Genomic DNA, 20,185 nt, shown 5'->3' with positions numbered 1-20,185 from the left:
ATGTGTCTTGGCGTTGGTCTACTGTGATTTTGTGTGCTCGGTGTCCTGTATGCATCTTCAATTTGTATATCTGTTTCCTTTTTTATTTCTGGAAAGTTTTCTGTAATTATTTCATTCAGCAGGTTACACATTCCCTTGGTTTGAATCTCTGTACCTTCTTCTATCCCGATGACTCGTAAGTTTGGTTTTTTTATGTTATCCCATAACTCTTGGATGTTTTTCTCGTGATTTTTTACCAGCCTTTCTGAGTTGGCTAGACTCTTTTCAAGATGATATATTTTGTCTTCATACTCTAACGTTCTGGCTTCTACTTGCTCCACTCTGTTAGTGATACTCTCAATTGAGTTTTTAATTTGGTTTATCGTTTCCTTCATTTCTATAATTATTGTTTGATTATTTTTTATAATCTCTATCTCCTGATAAAGATGCTTAACTTCTTTTTTATCTGTTTATGTAATTCATTCTCAATGTGTTCTTTGGCTGCTTGAATTTGCTGTCTTGTATCCTCTTTAAGGTTCCATTCCATCTGTCTAAGGTGTTCCTTGAGTTCTTTATATGACCATTTTTCTGATGACTCTAGGTCCTCCTGAATATTTAGGCTGTCCTGCATTGTTTGTACTCCTTTTCTTCCTTGCTTTTTGAGTCTGCTCATGTTACTTCTTGTTCTGTTTGACTGCTGAGTTACTGTTTACTCCTATAAATTTATTTGATGCTTGGGAGGAAAGGTATTAGTAGGGAAGGGAAGAAGTCACTAAAGAGAATGAGAATAAGCAGGTAGAATTCAAGGAAAGGGGGATAAGAGAAATGAAAAGACAAAAGAAGAAAAAAATAGGAAATAAAAAAGAAAAAAAATTAAAAAATAACAAAATAATAAAAAATTAAAATTAGAAGAAAAAAAATTTAAAAAAATTGTAAAAAAATTTTTTTAAAAACAACAAGAAAGAAAAATGAAAATGAAAGAAAAACCCAAATCAAAAAAAAAAAAGAGAAAAGACAAAAAGAAAAAAAAACTAATAAATGCAGTCTTAGAGTTTGATTAACTTCTCTTCTAGTAGGTGGCGCTGTGCCCACCAGGCCAAGTTTTTCCTGTCAATACGCGGGAACCAATCACTGTGCAGCAGCTCCTCCCAGACTGGGCGAGTCTCCAATCCTGAGTGCCTAGTGCCTCCTCTTGTGTCTAGTCACTTCCCACTTTTCCTCTAGCCAGGCCCCTCTCATGGGTGCCGCTCACCACAATACTGTCTACACGCCAGTTCTGCTGCTCCCGGGAGCCCTGTTTTCATGAATGACTCAGCACACTCTTCCAGTTTGCCATTCCCTCAGACCCTAAGTTTGTAGAGCTTGGGGCTGAGAATCCTCAGCGAATTTTACTTGCCCTCCGGTAGCCACGCCCCCGGTAGCTGGTGCAAGAGGCCTCAGCAGTCAGCCCTGGTGGGAGCGGTCGTCCGCGCCGCGGGACCCGCACCACCTCTGATTCCCTCGGGCTGGCTATCGTGCTCACGGGAGAGCTGGGAGGGGCCCTTACGGGAGAGCTGGGAGGGGCCCTTAAGGTTTCCCCGATGTGTGGAGAGGGAAGGCTAGGGAATTACACACCTGTAGCCGCAGGTTTCAATGAAGTTATCTCCTCCGCCACAGTCTGATGAGGTCAGTTCTCTGCCATGGTGGTGTCTCTTGCAAATGGCGACAGTTCGTTTCCCTTTGCCAGGCGACCAATGCAACGGGTGGGTCTTTACTGTCTCTCCCAAGCCCCGTTTCAAACCTGTGGCCACTACCTATGAAGGCTCGGTAGGCATTTACCTCCGTAGGATCAGAAGGGCTGACCAGTTGTGTCAGCCGGATGGATTAGTGCTGAGTCACAGCTGTTTGTCTGCGGGAAGCAGGCAAATGGGAGCTTGAATACAGCCGATCCGGGCTCAGTGTGTGTTCTGAGAGGCCCAGACTGTTCGCCCCAGATCCACGTCAGCTCAGCATTGCCTAGTGATCCTGAGCAAACAGATTTAGGTTGTTTACGACTCCCTATGCCCGCACAGCTGAAGAGGTCAGAGACTTGATCTCTCCGCGCCCGCCGCCTTGTTGGAATCAGTGATTGCCATTTTGACAATGTTTCTTTCAGATGTATTTTTCTATTTTTCTCCCTCAACATATACAGCAAACACATTATTGTAAATAGTGATTTTTAAATTATCTTATTCTTTACAAGTAAAATTTCCAGATGTCTCCTTATGTGGATAAATAAGTTTGCATCATCATCTTTGCTAGATGAAACATATTCTTTTGGATGGATTGTCATGACTCATTAATTTCCTTAATTTATTTTTATTGATGAAAACTAGGTTTCCATTGCTTGGGATTATACAATAGCTTAAATACACTTCTTCTTATGTCAGTGTGGGCATGTTTATCTAATAGTTGTACCAATAGTGTTTACTTTCCATCCCTACAAGAAACACTTGAGATAATCAACTTATAGAGATTATAGACACTTCTCAAAAGAAGAAACACAAATTTCTTCCAGTACATGATTAGTTGCTTCTAACAACCGGTTGTGAGCAGGACCACAATGGCAGGGAGCATATGGTGATGCAAAACGACTTACTTCATGGCCAGGAAGCAAAGGAAAAGAAAAGAAGTTTTCACATATGAGAGAAAAACCTTTGACCCTTGACATTCTAAGGCGGCTTATTTCACTCAGTGTGATGTTCTCCAGTTCCATCTATTTACCAAAAAAAAAAAAAAAAAAAAAAAAAAAAAAAAAAAAAAAAAAAAAAAAGCCATAATTTCATTCTTCTGTTTGGCTGAGTAAAACTCCATTTTGTATATATATATATCACATTTTCTTAAACTGTTCATCTCTTGATGGTTATCTGGGCAGTTTCATAATTTGGCTACTGTGAATTGTGCTACTATAAACATTGATATGGCTGTATCACTATAATATGCTGATTTTAGTTCTTTTGGATAAATACCAAAGAGTGGGATAGCTGAGCCATATGGTGATTCCAATCATAGTTTTTAAAGAAATCTCCATAGTGCTTTCCATCAACAAGGTATGGGCATACTTTTTCCCCACATTCTCACCAGAATTTATAGTTATTTGTATTCTTGTGATTAATATTCTGACTGGAATGAGACGAAAGCTTAGTGAAGTTTTGATTTATATTATCCTGATTGCTAGAAATGTCAAACATTTTTTTTCATATATTTGTTGACAATTTGTATCTCTTCTTTTGAGAAGTGTCTGTTTAGCTTTTTTGTCCACTTATTGATTGGGTTATTTGGGTTTTTTTTTTTTTTAAAGAGGGACAGAAAAGGTGAGGAAATGTGGAATGAATTCAACAAAATTATGCTATACACATGTATAAATATACCAGAGTGAATTTCACCTTTATGCATATATATAAAGCACAAATCAAAAAAGACAAGTAAGTGAAAAAAAGATCGGTAGAGTAGAAGAAGGAGAATGGGGTGGGAAGAAGGTGATGAAAGGAGGAGAGCACCAGTGACCGAAATGGAGTAAATCAAATTCCATGCATGTATGATTTTGTCAAAATGAACCCTATTTATAACTATAATACACTAATGAGGGGGGAAATGAAGAAGGGACCAATGTCTCACTATTATCTTTTTGAGCAAGAACATTAAACATTTCATTTTAAAGAGTCCACCATCTTCTAAGAGAAACACAGGGTGGGGATCAAAGTTTAACACATGAACCTTTCAGGGAACACATATCTAGTAGGATCTATAATACTATAATAGCACTATTATAGGAAATATTTGTCAAAGTAGTTACACCAGGTCAAAAGTATACAGACATATATTTTTCATGTGTTTATGATGCTTATTATAGTGTGTATAATATCTATATAAGTATCAATTAGCACTAATTAACAGAATCTTTCTGTTTTTATAACATGTAAACACCTACATTTTGTTTTCAATTGCCTTATAGAAAAATGTACCAATTTTATTCTTAGAACATATTTAGGCAAGTGCTATCTACAAATTTTTTAAATAATTGGGCATTATTAAAAAAAAAGAAAATCCCCCAAATTAACATATGATGCACCTGTACACGAACTCAATGCAAAATAACTAAAATGAAGACTACACACCCTATGGATTTATAGTCATTTTCAACACCTGAGACACTATCACCCACAGGATAGAATAGTGAGATAGAAATTACATCTGAGTGGATTTTTTTTTTGACAAGTTGTTAGCTCCCTAATGAGCTTTTAAGTTCTTTTAATGTTGTAGGTACAGAAACTTGTTTCCATATTAATTTTCTCTAGAATGTCTATTCAAATGCTATTCACTTATTATGTTCCCTTCAAGTACTTCTAGTCATGCTACAGGGATGCCTTTGCCAAATACATGAAATTCATCCTGCTAATGTGATGTCTTGCTGGGGGCGAAAGTACTGCTAATGAATGTGAGAATTCGAACAAGAATAATAGAATTCGGCACTTGTGCCTTCAGTCACATATGAAGGAGAAACTAGGATTATAATTAACAGGAGTTTTATAGCATCCATTAAACTATTGATTTAAAAATACTGTGTTCTATGTCAGATAAATATAATGCATAATAGCGTATGGTATGTACAGCATGCACCTCTTACTTTCCCAGAAAACAACATCGTCTACTAAGTGAAGATCATAGGTGGTAGAAGCTTCTTACAAACTCTGTGGTTACCCTTCCCTTTAAGTAAGAACCTGGCTTTTCGCTTAGCAACTGCGAAGGATCTTGCATGGAGAAACTGTCCCAATAAATGAGTGGCTGTGAAATTCAAGGAGTCAGAGCATCACACAAAAGCCTAGGGGTCATTGTTTTTTCCTTTTAAAATTATGTATTTTTTCCTAACGACTTCAGGCCTTTTTGCTGTTTACAAAATATTACAAAATGTTCCCAACTTCCCAAGAGGAAGGGCATCCTGTAGATGGTTAAGTGGAAAGTTATACCAGGTAGAATCAATTAGCACTAATTAACAGAATCTTTCTGTTTTTATAACCCACCAGATCAGTGGAGGTGTTTAAAGGTCTGAGAACTGTGGTGAGCAGCCCTGTCACAGTTCTGGGAGGTAAATGGTCCAATTAGTGAGCAGCACTCGGCTGCCAAGGTCAGGGAAGTTTCTGACCTTTCCTTCATGATGATTTTCCACCTCTCTCTGACTTTGAAAAACATGCTCTCTCCTGGTGCCTTGAATTGTAGGCTTAAAGTCTGTAATAGTTGATTCTTTTTGCAGTCTCACCCTTTTCTAAAAGAAGGGGATCAAGAGATTTTGGTTTCCCCCTGCTTGGATTTTTTTTTTTTTTCTCTAGAGTAAAGGCGAAGAAAGAGAAGAGTGGTGGGAAAAATTGTCTGAAAGCTAGAAAGCAGGGAGGAATCAACTTCCATGAAATGTTATTTAAAATGCCAGTGTTAGGATCTGCATAAGTTCCTAAGTTGACTGTGATTTAAAAATGAAAATACTATAGAATGTGAATTTTTTTTTTATTATTTCTTGGATGCAGGTGCTTAAAGACAATGATTACACATTAGTTGACAATTTAATACATTAAGTAGATACTTTATGTCAAAACAAAAATGGAAGGATCAATTATAGGACCTGGTGATACAGTTTAAAGAAATTTAAAGCTAAAACTTTTACGTGATAATGATTGGGTCTATCCTACTTCCTCCCCAGGAGTCAGGTCACTGCTCTGTCTTTCTGTCTGTCTGTCTTTCTTACTCATTGTACATATTTTTTATTTGCTAACTGGAAGATGTGAAAACTTTTGCAAATAGGGACAAGATATTAGGTCATTTACTCGCTTCTTATACTCTTCCACATTACATAATTGCTAAGAGCCACAGCCAAGTAATATGATGCATGGCATTTTTGGTTGAAAGGTGACGCCAGCTAGCCATTGAGATGATATGACTATGTTAAGATTTACATTCATATGGAAATTGGACTCCTGCTGTCCACCTCGGCCTGCTACGGGACTCCTGGAGAGTTCCCATTGGTTGGGGAAGTGCGGCAGGAGGGATTTCCGGAGGAGGAACCTCGATTGGGATTCTTAGGGGGGCGGGGCGAACGGGGCATTGGCGGCAGTTTCAAAAAATAAAGTTTGTTCCTGCTTGAGTGGCTTGTGATTTTGTGCCCAGCCAGACTGCGGCACATAATTATGTTAGCAGCTAATGAAAGCCATGGCTCTTCTTGCATAAATATATGTGCACAAAGTATCTGGGGGCTCAAGGATCCCCTGAAACTTATCCATGATTCCAGAATAAGTGAGCGAGGTCTCCGAGAGTGAAGAATACGTACTGTGTTCATCTGCTTTAGCTCATGATAACTGATAGACATATGTTAGCTGGGGGATTCATAGATTTCATTCTTTCCTAACTCCTCAGATTGATAAATCTATCAATACCCTTTCTACTCTACTAAAAACCTGATCATAGACTCTGGGATATCCTATGACTATGACTAATTACAATTAATTGCTTTGATTTATCCCCTTTAATTTTTTTCCTTCCAAATGAAGTGGCTGTAGGAACATAGGTGACAACATTCTGCTATGACTTCTTGAATTCTGTGCCTCTGCCATCAGGCTAATATTCATGTGATTCTGATTGGATAAAACAGAGTACCCTACTTATTTGATTCACAGTTATGAACACCTGATTCATGCCATTCCATATACTAAGTACAGAGCATACAACAATGACTAAGAGAGATATGACCTTCACTTTTGAGAAAAATTACATATAGAATGATGAATGATTTAGGATTTGTCATCAGGAAATAACTATTTTATGACATATGAACCAATGATCCATCCATCCTAATTTTGTGGATATAACCCTTTAGGAGGATTCTTTATCATAGTAGTCTCCCCCATCTGTTTTGGCCTGTCTGTAAGGGCTGAAGACATCATTTTAATTCTACTTATTAATCTTTCTACCAGATCAGACATAACTCTGTGTCTTGTATAAAACAGCATCCTGAAGTCACGTGCTGATTGATCAAAGATAAATCAGTTATTCTACTGACATTTTCATTTGATCCAGTATCTCAGCATAATGATCAGGGTGTAAGATTTAGATACTAGATGTAGGAATAGAAAAGACATCAATACCATGACAAAAATAAGAACTCAAGAGAAAAATTTAGCCTCTGAAAACATAGCTACAGACAATAGGAAACACAGCTCAAGTCCTAGCCAGACCTATCCAAAAACTTTATGTACCTCAGTTCCCAGTAACTGATAAATCACATACAGCTTTGTGTAAAAAAAATGCAGGACACGTTCAATGCAGGGGAAAGTGCATAGAAAATTCATATAATAAGCACCAGAATAAAATTCAGATATAGTAGAGATTTTGGAATTATAAGACCAGGACTATGAAATAATTATGATTATTATCTTTAGGGTTCTACTGTGAAAGTGGACAATGTAGAAGAGCAGTCAGGAAGAGAATCAGCATGAAGATATGTCAAAGAGAAATTTTCAAAACTGAAATGCAGAGTGATGAAAAAAAAAGAAAAAACAACAACCAAGAAACCAGTGGGATAAAAGAAGAATATCCAAAAGTGGTTTAGCACTTACAATAAATGTAACATATATCTGTGACGTATTTAATAAGGAAATAATAGAAAAAATACTCGAAGCAACAATTGCTGAATTTTTTTCCAGAATAAATGCCAGACACCAAACTACATGTCTAGAAAACTCAGAGAACACCATATGGGATAAATGGCAAAACTCTGCACCTCTGTATGCCATATTCAATTTTAGTAATATAAATGGAGAAAAAAATGTGAAAGAAGCTGGGGTTGGAGAGATACTTTACCTATAAAGGAACAAGGAAACAGATTAAATTGAACATCTTCTTGGAAACAATGTAAACAAGAAGTGTGTGGAGTAAATAATATGAAATGTGCTCTGTATGGTGGCCCACCTTTGTAATCCCAGCAGCTCAGGAGGCTGAAGCAGGAGGATCACAAGTTCAAAGCCAGCTTCAGAAACTTAGTGAGGTTCTAAGCAACTTAGCAAGACAACCATGTCAAAATTAAAAACCATAAAAATAAAAACTAAAATCTGGGCTGGGGATATGACTCAGTGGTTAAATATCCCTGGGTTCAATCCCTGGGGAGTGAGGGGGGGAGGGAGGGAGGGAGGGAGGGAGGGGGGGAGAGAGAGAGAGAGAGAGAGAGAGAACACAAAACATTGAATCCATTGACCTAGAATTCTATATTCATAAGAGTTGCCTGTAAAAATGAAATGGATGTAAAGATTTCTCAGGCAAAACATGGGGGAATTCTCAACAGCAGATTGTCCCCGCAGAAAATATTAAAAGAAATTCTTTAGTGAGAAGAAATGATGAAGGTTAGAATATCTGACATACAGAAAGAAAATTTTGGGCAAGGAATAAATAAAGGGAAAAAGGGGACCTTTTATTATCCGTATTCTCAAGTGAGCTAACAGACAGCAGTTCATTTAAAATACCAATACCAACAATAAATTTGTTGACTATTCTGTGGATGAGTGAATTTAATTATAGCAATTTTATAAGTGAAAAAAAAAAGGATGGAATTGGGAATACTCCTTTATAATGAACCTGCATTGTCTGTCAAGTGGTATAGAATTATTTGAAAGTGGATTTGAGTTAGTCATAAGTGTATATAGCAAACTCTATGGCTACCACTAAGAAAATTTCAAAAAGAAGTATAATTTAGAGGGTGAGAGAAAAGAGAAAATGAAATCCTAAAATACTCAGTAAGAACCAGAAAGGACAGAAAAAAGTGGAAGATAATAGGCAAAACAAAACAACCAGGCATTATGTAAAAAAATTTCACATATGTAGGTTTTAATATAACTATCAATAATCACTTTAAATATCAATAGTGTGAATCATACCAATAAAAAGACAGATTGTCAGTGTGGATATAGGTACACACCTATATGTTGTCTACAAGAAATCTATTTAAATATAATGACACAAGTAATCTAAATATAAGGGATGGAGAAAGATATATCATGCTATCACTAATAAAAAGAAAGACGGAGTAGGTTGTCAGGTGGCAGCTTAGTCCCTAGGAAGCAGAGTCAGATCCTGGCAGGTGGAAGAAAATGTAAGATGCAGTTGGAATAGTAGCATTTTTTTTAAAGTAGAAATTCTTTATTCAGAAGCAGCAGCAAGTCCCAGACTCTACCTCTAGTCCCATTTTTCCCAGCCAGCTCCATTTAGCCACTGCCAGTTCCATTTAGCCCCTTGAACCATTTCCATAGAGCTTATCTATATGCAGGTCAGACAATGCACATCACCAACAGGTTACAGAAGTGGGTGCATGTTCACAAGCAAATGTTTATGAACTTGAGTACTCATGTTGAATCAGGGTGTTCATGACCTTGGCTATATACTAATGGCATAGCCCACAGGAAACCTCAGTGAGGCAGCCTAATTATAGCCAGTTTGGTCTGCTCTACATAAGTGTATTAATTTTAGTCAAAACAAATATCAGAGAGAGAAAAATGATCACAGATAAAGAAAGACATTTATTATGTATTGATAAAGGGGTCAATTCTCCAAGAAGATATAACAACCACCCTAATTAGTCTCAAAATACATGAAGCAAAAATGATATAAGATTGCATGAAGAAACAGATAAATTCCCTATTACAGTCAGAGACTTTAACATCCTCCTATCTGTAACTGACAGATCAAACATAGAAAATGAGAATGGACATAGCTGAATTGAACATCAGCACCAATTCACTTTTTATTGATCAATATTTATTGACCAATCCATCAAAATACAGTAGAATACACATTCTTTTGAAGCTCATGTGGAATATCCACCATGATAGACTACATTATGGATCATAAACCACAACTAAATGAATTTAAAATTAATAGAAATCACACAAAGTGCACTCTCAGAATTTAATTTTACAAACCTGGAAACCAATATCAAAAAGACTGCTGAAAAATCTCATAAGCTTGAAAGATTAAAAAATAATGCCTCTATATACAATTGTTCCAAAAATTTCTCAAGAGAAATTTAAAAATATTTTAAAATCAAAGTAGAAATACAAATTACTAAAGTTTGTGAGATACAGTGAAAGCGATGCTGAGAGGGAAATTTTTGCAATGGCTAGATATATTAGAAAAGAAAAACAAAGAGATAAATTCAATAATCTTAGCTTCCACCTTAGTAAACTAGAAAAAGGAAGAGCAAATTTAATCTAAAGTAAGAAGAAAATGAATAATGAAAATCAGGGAGGGAATCAATGGAATTGAAAACAGAAACACAGTAGAGAAAAACAAAAGCTGGTTCTTTGAAAAGATCAAGATCATCCTAACCAGGGTGACCAAGAAAAGAGAGAGAAAAGGAGAAGGAGAAGGGGAAGGAGAAAAGGAAGAGGAAAGAAGGGGAGGAGATAGAAAACACCAATTACTACTGTCTAAATAGGCTTATGGCTATTGAACAAATTGAATAAAAGTGATTAGACTTCTAAAATAGAATCAGGCCCAGATGTTTTCATTGTTGAAGGTTGTCTACTATGTAAAGAAGGAATGATTTGAATTCTCTGTTATCTACAAACAAAATGCAAGCAGAAGGACCATTTCCTAACTCATTAAATGAGGCTAGCATTATCATAATATCCAAAATAAATGAAGAAATTACAAGAAAGGAAAACTACCATCCAGTATCTCTCTTGGACATAGATGTAAAAATATTCAACAAAATATTCCTAAACTGAATCCAGTGATATGTATAAAGAACTATGCCCTATGACCAAGTGGAATTTTGGTTTCCAGGAATGCAACACAGGCTCAAGGTTTGAAAACCAGTTATTGTTATTTATCACCATCAGCAGACTAAAGAAGAAAAGCCATCTACTGGTCTGACTCTGTACCATGTATAGCCAGAGGAATGAGACGTGCCCCATTTATGTACAGTGTGTCAAAATGCATTCTACTGTCATGTATGACTAATTGGAACAAATTTTAAGAAATGAAAAAAAAATAAATGCAGAAAAGTACATTTTATAAGTTCAAACCCCCTTTCATGGAGAAAATATTACAACCAAAACTCTTAACAAATAAAAAGCTTCCTTAATTTGAATTTCCTCAACTAACATTTTACTCAGTGATGAGAAATAAGATGATTCTCCACTAAGACTGGGAACAAGATCAAAGTTTCTTACAACTCCTACTCAGTGTCACACTGGAAATCTTATTTAAGGTAATATGAGAAGAAAAGAAAATGAAAAGCCTACAGATTGGGAAGAAAGAAATAAAACTGACTTTTTGATGGATGACTAAAAGCAGATAAAATAATAAAATAAAGTTTGCAGAAGTGTACATAGCATAATAAAACTACCAATTCCTTATAAAACATTAATAAAACACACATATACACACATTCAGACACACATACAGTAACTAAATATTTTCAGTCTATTAAATTTTATTCTATTTTTCTATAGATCAACAATGTTTTTCTGAAAAAAAAAGTGACCAAGGAGATACCTTTGAATATTTCCTTAAAAATAATAGGAGTGGCTGGATGTGGTGGCTCATACCTATAATCCCAGCATCTTGGGAGGCCGATGCAGGAGGATCACAAGTTCGAAGCTAGCCTCAATAATTTAGCAAAGCTCTAAGCAACTTAGAGAGACACTGTACCAAAATAAATAAAACATTTAAAAGGGCTGAAAATGTGCTTAAATGGTTAAATGTCTCTGGGTTCAATCCTTGGTTACTCCCAACCCCTGCACCCAAATAACAGGAATGCTGCTGTGGTGTCAATGTGAGTGTGTGTTTACACATGTGGGTTTCTTTAAATAAATGGAGACTCTTATCCTATTAGGAAAGGTAAATATTTGGGGATAGACTCTTTATTCAAATCCCAATACTTATAAAAAGCTTAAAAACAGCATACTACAGGGACACAGCCACATCAATGTTTATAGCAGCACAAATCACAATAGCTAAACTGTGGAACCAACCTAGATGCCCTTTAATAGATGAATGGATAAAAAAATGTGGCATATATACACAATGAAATATTACTCAGCAATAAAAGAGAATAAAATCATGGCATTTGCAGATAATTGGATGGCATTGGGGAAGATAATGCTTTGTGAATTAGCCAATCCCAAAAACCCAAATGGGGAATGTTTTCTCTGATATAAGTAGGCTGATTCATGGTGGGGTAGGGAGCAGGAGCGTGGGAGGAATAGACAAACTCTAGATCTAGGGCAAAGGGGTGGGAGGGCAAGGGAGGGAACACAGGGTTAGCAAGGATGGTGGAATGTGATGGACATCATTATCCAAAGTACATGTATGAAGACAGGAATTGGTGTGAGTATACTTTGTATACAACCAGAAATAAAAAATGATAGTCAATAAATTTTGGCATAACTTATGTGCCAAATTTTAACAGTAGAAACAAATTTGAGTCTGTTTAAGCAAGAAAAGGAAGTGTTTTGAGGCCAGAAACACATTGAGGCAAACAATTGAAACTCAAGAGTAGAATCTCATGCATAACTGAGAAAATCAGCATCTTGATAATACTATTTTCCTACCTTATTTCGGCTTTACTCTTTGTGCTCTGTGGACCTGCTTTGAATATGTTCAGTTTATGTGTGAACATACAGATTCTTCTACTCTTGGTTCCTGAATTTTCATATTACTGGTTTAGTCACGTACAGAAACCAATTAACTACATTATGAATTTCAAATATCAGAGAAAATAGAGATGCCCACTATACACAAGAGTAGTTTTCAACATGATTATTTATGGAGAAAATGCAATTAGATACCACTTCATACCCACTAAAATGACTAAAATTGCACTATGAAAGTTGATAATAATTGATGTTGATGAAGATGTGCATCAATTGCAAATAGAATATAGTGCTAGTGAGAATAGAGAACAAATCTGGAAAACTGATGAGCTCCTTTAGTCAGCAGGCAGTTGCCTATAGGCTTAACAATTTTAAACCTAGATTGCTTATGCCTCCATAAAGATTTACTTAAGAATTTTCAGACATAGCACCTTTTTCTTTTTCTGCCTAAGAATCTGAAACTGAAAAATCTAGATGGCCATGGATGGGGAAGAAAGAAAGTATGGTTAATTTGCTGCATGGAACGTTGCTCAGCAGTGTAGAAGAATAAATACTAACACCTACAGCAGCATTGACAAGTCTTAGAAATATGCACAATGGAAGAAATTAGACACAAAAGAATCTCAGTTCAATTTTTCAAAAGTCCTAGAATAAGCAAAGTTAATCTATCATGATAAAAATATTAGTGGGCTAGGCATGATGGTACTTGCCTGTACTGCCAGCAACTTTCAAGGCTGAGGCAGGAAGATTGCAAGTTCAAAGCCAGCCTCAACAACTTAGCAAAGCCCTAAGCAAACTTAGCCAGATCCTTCCTCAAAATAAAAAGTACTGGGTATGTTGCTCCATGCTTAAGCACCCCTGGTGCTCATATATATGTTGATGTTTGTGAATGTTGGGGGGTTGACTGAAAAAAAGGATGAAGAAATGATCTAAATTATGGTAATGTTTTATGTGTTGACTGTATTTTAATTGCCAGATGATACATTTGTTCAACTCATCAAACTATATGCTCTTGAGCTATGCATGTTACTGTCTGCAAACTGTATTTCAATAAATGAAAATAAGCAACCTTATAGTTTAAACCTTATTAAGTTGCTCATTTTCAACCACTTTTAGTTCTGAAAATAGCACTTTATATGGTCTGATCTACCAATAATGTTCACCCCAAAGAAAGATGTGAAATGAACTTGGAGACTTTTATACAACTGCTACCAAAGAGATGGGAAGAGGAAGAGGTGACTTGAGGAAACAATCAAGTTACTATGGGCATCAGGTCCTAGAAAATCATTGTGTTAGAGTAGGGGTGATGCTTCTGTGCCTTTTTAGATGTGTATACATGAGTGTGCATGCATGCATGTTTAACGAATATGTCTTTATGTGTGCACAAAGGATGTGTGCATGCATTGACTCCACAAATGAGTCAAGTTATGAAGGAACTTCTAACATGTCCAGGGCACCATACACTCATTGCATACAGAGGACAATAATTCAGTCTTTCCAAAGACAAAGGGTATATTTTAATCAGATTTTGCATCACTGTGATAAAAATACCTGACAAAAACAACTTACAGGAGAAAAAATTTATTTTGACCCATGGTATCAGAAGTTCAGTCCATAATGGGCTGAGTTCATTGCTTGGGCCCAAGGTGAGTCAGTACATAATGGTGGAAGCATTCAGCTGAGGAGCACTGCTCAGCTCATGGTGGGATCAGGAAGCAGGTTGGGGAGGGGCCACAAGGAAGATCCACTCTTCCAGGGTATGTCCCCAGTGACCTACCTCCTCCAGCCATGCTACACCTGTCTACAGTTAGTGCCTTGTCCATTCAAAGTAGGATGGACTGATTAGGTTACAGTTTCCCAGTCCAATCATTCTACCCTCAAACATTCCTGCATTAACACAGGACCTTTGGGAGACACCTTATATCAAACCATAGCAGGGTGATTGAGCTTCATGATTTAAGCTGGGCAACCTATCTGAACTAATTGCATTTATTTGCATTGTGATTTGCTCAGTGATTTTATGGCACTCTTCTGAACACATGGATCTGTTTGCTCCATGTGAAACGGTTTTCATTCTGAAAATCACAAAACTTACTTTTGCTCAGAATATTGTTTTCTGGTGGTTGAGATTTATTTTAATGCAGAAAAGCTGGAATCAATTTATTAAGAGTTTTCAGTAAATCCTTTTCAGATTGCCAGGGATCTGCTGTTTGAATGCACATGTGGAAAAATATTGAGAGTAGGTTGTGAAGATGTGTTGGATTATTGGGAAAATGAAAATAGTAAATAGTTAATTGAGTAGAAAATAGGTTTGGCAAGATTTTATGAACTGGGTAGAAAAGTTTAAAAACTAAATTCTGGAACCATTCTCCATTCATAGGATAGAATTTGTATTGTTCAAACACAATTCAATGGTCTGTGACTGCTATGGGTCACTTGTGACTCTGATCAAGGCCTGGGAATATATTCTGAGTACATGTGCTGAGATGAACACTATGGACATAGCATAGACAGACCTTCCTACTCTTTTTTTTTTTTTTTTTTTTTTACATTTTTTTTATTGGTTGTTCACAACATTACAAAGTTCTTGACATATTATATTTCATACATTAGATTGACATGGGTTATGAACTCCCAATTTTACCCCAAATGCAGATTGCAGAATCACGTCAGTTACACATCCACAATTTTACATAATGCCATATTAGTGACTGTTGTATTCTGCTACCTTTCCTATCCCCTACTATCCCCCCTCCCCTCCCCTCCCATCTTCTCTCTCTACCCCATCTACTGTAATTCATTTCTCTCTTTGTTTATTTTCCCATTCCCCTCACAACCTCTTATATGTAATTTTGTTTAGCAATGAGTGTCTCCCTTCATTTCCATGCAATTTCCCTTTTCTCTCCCTTTCCCTCCCATCTCAAGTCTCTGTTTAATGTTACTCTTTTCTTCCTACTCTTCCTCCCTGCTCTGTTCATACTTGCTCTCATTATATCAAAGAAGACATTTGGTATCTGTTTTTTAGGGTTTGGCTAGCTTCACTAAGCATAATCTGCTCTAATGCCATCCATTTCCCTGAAAATTCTATGATTTTGTCATTTTTTATTGCTGCATAGTACTCCATTGTGTATAGATGCCACATTTTTTTTATCCATTCGTCTATTGAAGGGCATCTGGGTTGGTTCCACAGTCTAGCTATTGTGAATTGTGCTGCTATGAACATCGATGCGGCAGTGTCCCTGTAGCATGCTCTTTTAAGGTCTTCAGGGAATAGTCCGAGAAGGGCAATAGCAGGGTCAAATGGTGGTTCCATTCCCAGCTTTCCCATGAATCTCCAAACTGCTTTCCAAATTGGCCGCACCAATTTGCAGTCCCACCAGCAATGTACAAGTGTACCCTTTTCTCCACATCCTCGCCAGCACTTGTTGTTGTTTGAATTCATAGTGGCTGCCAATCTTACTGGAGTGAGATGGTATCTTAGGGTGGTTTTGATTTGCATTTCTCTAACTGCTAGAGATGGAGAGCATTTTTTCATGTACTTGTTGATTGATTGTATATCCTCCTCTGAGAAGTGTCTGTTCAGGTCCTTGGCCCATTTGTTGATTGGGTTATTTGTTATCTTATTGTCTAGTTTTTTGAGTTCTTTGTATACTCTGGATATTAGGGCTCTATCTGAAGTGTGAGGAGTAAAAATTCGTTCCCAGGATGTAGGCTCCCTATTTACCTCTCTTATTGTTTCTTTTGCTGAAAAAAAACTTTTAAGTTTAATTAAGTCCCATTTGTTGATTCTAGTTGTTAACTCTTGTGCTATGGGTGTCCTATTAAGGAATTTGGAGCCCGACCCCACAATCTGTAGATCTGAGCCAACTTTATCTTCTATCAGACGCAGAGTTTCTGATTTGATATCAAGCTCCTTCCTACTCTTTAGATCACCACTTGGTTTTTGGCTGAGTGAAAAACAAACCCCCAACAGCATATCTGATAGTGCTATGTCAGTTGTATAACTCTATTTGGGGTGTCTGTCAACTATGAAGAGGTCTTTTTCTGGGCAATACAAAGATTCCCATTTTGGGAGATAGTTGAGTCTTTTATTGCTTTAGGTAAATTTGATTTAAAAATCCTGCTGGAGGTTCCTAATCTAAAGTGGAAAACTAAATACAAACAATGAAATAATAAAAAAAAAACTAAGAAGAAATACAACTGAAAACCAGTTTTAAATGCAACATATCAATAGTAACAGTGACATTAACCATAGCAATTTTATAACCATTATAATGGTCAAGGGGACATTCTAAGCACATTAAATATATAAAATAATTTTACTATGAAATGAAATGGATTCTGCTGTCATATGTAACAAATTAGAATAAATAAATAAAATTTAAAAAATATAAAAATTCATATATTTATTATCAATAAATTCATGATCATGCCTAAATTATCATTTAAATATATTTATAATTTATACAAGTATACATATCTTTATTATAAATATGCATATATTCATAATTAATATAAATCAATATAAATTAATGATAAATATAAAGGTGAGATTAATACTAATATTATCCTCAGTTTGCAAGTATAAAAGTAAGTCACAGAGAATTTAAATGACTTCTCCAAGACAATACAGTAAATAAGTAGCTTTAATTTATAAATACTATAAATAGTATAAAACATAGTTTGGCTAAAGCTTGTTTCTTGCTCTCTTTCTGATTATTCTATTGCTATTTAAGCCTATCTCTAATATTGTTTTGATTTTCACAAACTAGTACTAATTGAAATAAATATGAATGCATAGTTACATTAATACAAATGGACATGTACACACCTACACATACGTATTCACACTTGCATATAATTTCTTAGGTTTCAGAGTTTCACAGGAGAAAAAACAATCATTGTGGAGTCACTTTTGAGGTGTAATCCTTATTCTACTTCCCCTGCCTCAGAGACTTTGGGCATGTCACTCAAATTCTCTACACCTCAGTGTTTCCTATATGGACCATGAATTTGATAACATTTTCCTTGAAGGATTAAGGAATAGTAGCTGGAACTAAATAGGCATTAAAAAACTTGGCACTTTTTACTATTTTGTTATTAATTACTTTTTTATTTTTAATATGGGGAATGGAACACAGGCTCCTTTAACCACTGAGCCACAGTCCCAGTCCTTTTTAATATTTTATTTATTTTGAGACAGTGTCTCTCTAAGTTGCTTAGGGCCTTGTTAAGTTGCTGGCTTTGGATTCATGATCCTCCTGCCTCAGCTTCCAGTGCTACTGGGATTACAGTTGTGCTTTGTTTTGTAATGAAGGAATGATTCTTTTCTAGTCATGGCTTATTGGACTTATTCTGCTTCTCTGCCCCAATTATTCTTTGTATGACTTTGCCCTTACTCTCTGAGGCTACCAGACATATTTATAGCTGTGTTCATATATCAGAATTTGTTGTCCTCTTAAGTTTTCAGTTGCTACCTCTTTGAAAGTCACTTTTGAGGAGTGAGGTAAAAGATAAAATTGATTCATTACCACATTTTTTAATGCAATACAATTGATTCTCCTTAACTCTTTCCAACATGACCTGCATTGTCACCAGAATCTGAATGTTCAGTGGTGGTGGGGGGTGTTAATCAGCTTTTTAATGCTGTGATAAATACCTCAGAAAAACAACTTAAAGTAAGAGGAACACTTTCGCTCACAATGTCAGTCCATGGTCAGCTGGGTTCATCGCTGTTTGGCTTGTAGTGAAGCAGAAACATCATGGCAGAAGGGTGAAGCAGAGGAAATTTGTTCACTCTGCGAATCCAGGAAGCAGAAAAAAAGAGAGGAAGGGGCTGGGGACAAGACACAGTCCCCAAGGACACATCACCAAGGACCACTCTCTCCCACTAGGTTTCACCTCTAACTGTTTTCACTGCCACCTGCAAATGTCATCAAAATATTAATCTACGAATAAGATCAGATACCTCATGATCTAATTACATCCCAAAGCCTCACCTCCAAACATTGCTGAATTTGGAGCAAGCCTTTCACAAAGAAACCTTGGGTGAACATTGCAGATCCAAATTTTACAGGGCAACTAGAGGGAATGATACAGTGAGAACTGGGTCAACCTCAAAACCAAAAAAGGTCCCTGAAACCTATGCTTGAACATCTGACATTTTTAGTTTCAGTACTAAATTCCACAGTTCGTTGGGCCTTCTTATTGGAATTAGACATAATTTCTTTTTATATATTTGAAGTTGAGTTGCTATCATTAAATAACAAGACAAAACCAGACAAAAAGACTTCATTTTCACTCATTGTTCTGAATAAATGCATTGGTATTTACAAATTAGTAATGATATTTTATTTTCTGTTCCTGTTTTTATACAATTTTTGAATTTTATGCAATGTTTTTTTTTTAATTCTCCAGTTGGAATATGACTGTGACCTAGAACAAGATTTGCCTGAAATATCAAATGCCTCTGGGCATTTTAGAAACACGTCTCCTATTCACATTTTTCATCTTTATGCTCATAAGTATCTCTATAGTATAAATCTTGAAAATTTAATGCAAGTAGGCAAAAAATATCTTAAAGGTCTTTCATAATTGACTCCTCATTGAGTTAATATGTTTCTCTCTTGATTTCTAGGGCTTGTTTGTAATCTTGTATTGAATTCTTATCTTTCCTCCTGTTCTTCCATCTATCCATCCACGTATCCATCCATCCATCCAGCTATCATCATCTATTTGCTATCTCCCTATTTTATCTACTATTGTGTAGCTGTAAGTGGAGGATAGACCCCACGCTTCCTCTTCTTCTTCTAGGCATCAGTTACCAGCACCATGTTTTTTAAAGAATGGAACTTTAACATTTTTTTTTCATGTGTGTTGCTTTTAACAGAAATAAACAAACATGGGAAACAACTATTTAGCTTTTCATTGAATATTTTTCTGCTTGTTCTATTTCTTATCTTTCATCACAAGAGACTGGCTTACAAACAACCTGTAGGTCTAAAGTACAAAAAAAGCATTCAAATAAATTAGTGAGAAATGAGTTGGAAAAAATGCAAATTGGTTAATATGAGAGGAAACAGCAATAAAATTTCACATATCCTGGCAAGAACCATGAACAAAGTTAAGCTATGTCCATGACACTGCAGGAAGGAAGGGCTGTTACTGGAAAACAAGGTCAAAATTTATTAGATTTCTGAATTTTCAATGGCAATTATATTTGTCAAGAAGCACTGGTTTTATTTTTTGAGTTCCTGCAGCAAGCATCCAGTAATCAGTGAGAACTATGTATTTGTCCACAAGTCTGCTTTCCTGCAAAAGTAGAGGTCTTTCTTTGGGGAAACAAACATTCAACTGGGGAAGCTTTGTATGCTGCTGTGACTGTGCATAGACTTCAGATCTTTATTCACTGCTGTACTTGAACCATCTGCATAATGTGTCTCACATGAAGTTGAGAAATTTCGGATATGAGAACTATGAGTTTTTGAAGAACTGGGACATTGCTTGACTTAACTTTCTTTTTAATAGTTACAATTATGAGGATTCCAAGTTGGATT

The sequence above is a fragment of the Spermophilus citellus genome (genome assembly GCF_964194105.1).
Source record: "Spermophilus citellus genome assembly, chromosome: 3".
Taxonomy (NCBI): domain Eukaryota; kingdom Metazoa; phylum Chordata; class Mammalia; order Rodentia; family Sciuridae; genus Spermophilus; species Spermophilus citellus.
The sequence above is the reverse complement of the archived record's forward strand: the minus strand, read 5'-3'. Positions refer to the sequence as shown.